Genomic DNA, 876 nt, shown 5'->3' on the forward strand with positions numbered 1-876 from the left:
AAATTGGTAAGAGTTATGGTTGAAAATCGATTTTTACAGGTATACGCGGGTACTTCTGAGAGGGAAAGTTGACGAAAATGCACATAGGGTCATTCCGAATCTCCTCCTAAATTTGGAGCGACATGCCTGCTAATATGTGGACGTGCATAAACTACATTCACGTACACACACACACACACACACACACATCCTGCCTTATATATATTCGGATATGCAAATATCGTACTTCCGCTGAGACTTTAATAGTATTTTTCCTGATGATATTGATGATATTAAGTCTGTGTCTCCTTTAACTTCATATTCTTTTATTTCTCATCTTCGTTAATATTAATCGACATTTATTTCTCAAAACCTTTTATCTATTAGGTAAAAGTGTAACAAAAATCAAAAACAAAAACGCATTTATTAGACGTCTGGTACAAGGGAAACAACTCAAAATTGTATAGTATTGCTTGAGTTATTTCCCTTTAACCACTAATTCTCGCTACCAGTCTTGATAATAATATACACCAGTCAACTAGAAAGGTATACATCTCTATTGCTACGGAACGTTGATTTCTTGAAAATCCTGCCGTAACGCTGAATTAACAGCCCTGGATATACCCGTTTTTTTTTTTTCACTTATTTCCTGATTAATGAGAAATTCGTTTCGCGTTTCGCAATTTGAAGTCCCATGTATTGATTTACTGGAACGCGATGTTTCCAAAATGCAGTCTATTAATTATTTTATCTTCAATTTATTTCGCTGGTTGGACACAAGTCATGCTGGAGCACCGCCTTGAAAGGAAGGGTCTCAGTCGAATGAATCGACCCCAGTGCGTATTTTAAAGCTTGGTACATCTATAGGTCCTTTTTCGTCCAGCCGCTAATTAATGG

This window comes from Octopus bimaculoides, chromosome 17 (assembly GCF_001194135.2).
Source record: "Octopus bimaculoides isolate UCB-OBI-ISO-001 chromosome 17, ASM119413v2, whole genome shotgun sequence".
Taxonomy (NCBI): domain Eukaryota; kingdom Metazoa; phylum Mollusca; class Cephalopoda; order Octopoda; family Octopodidae; genus Octopus; species Octopus bimaculoides.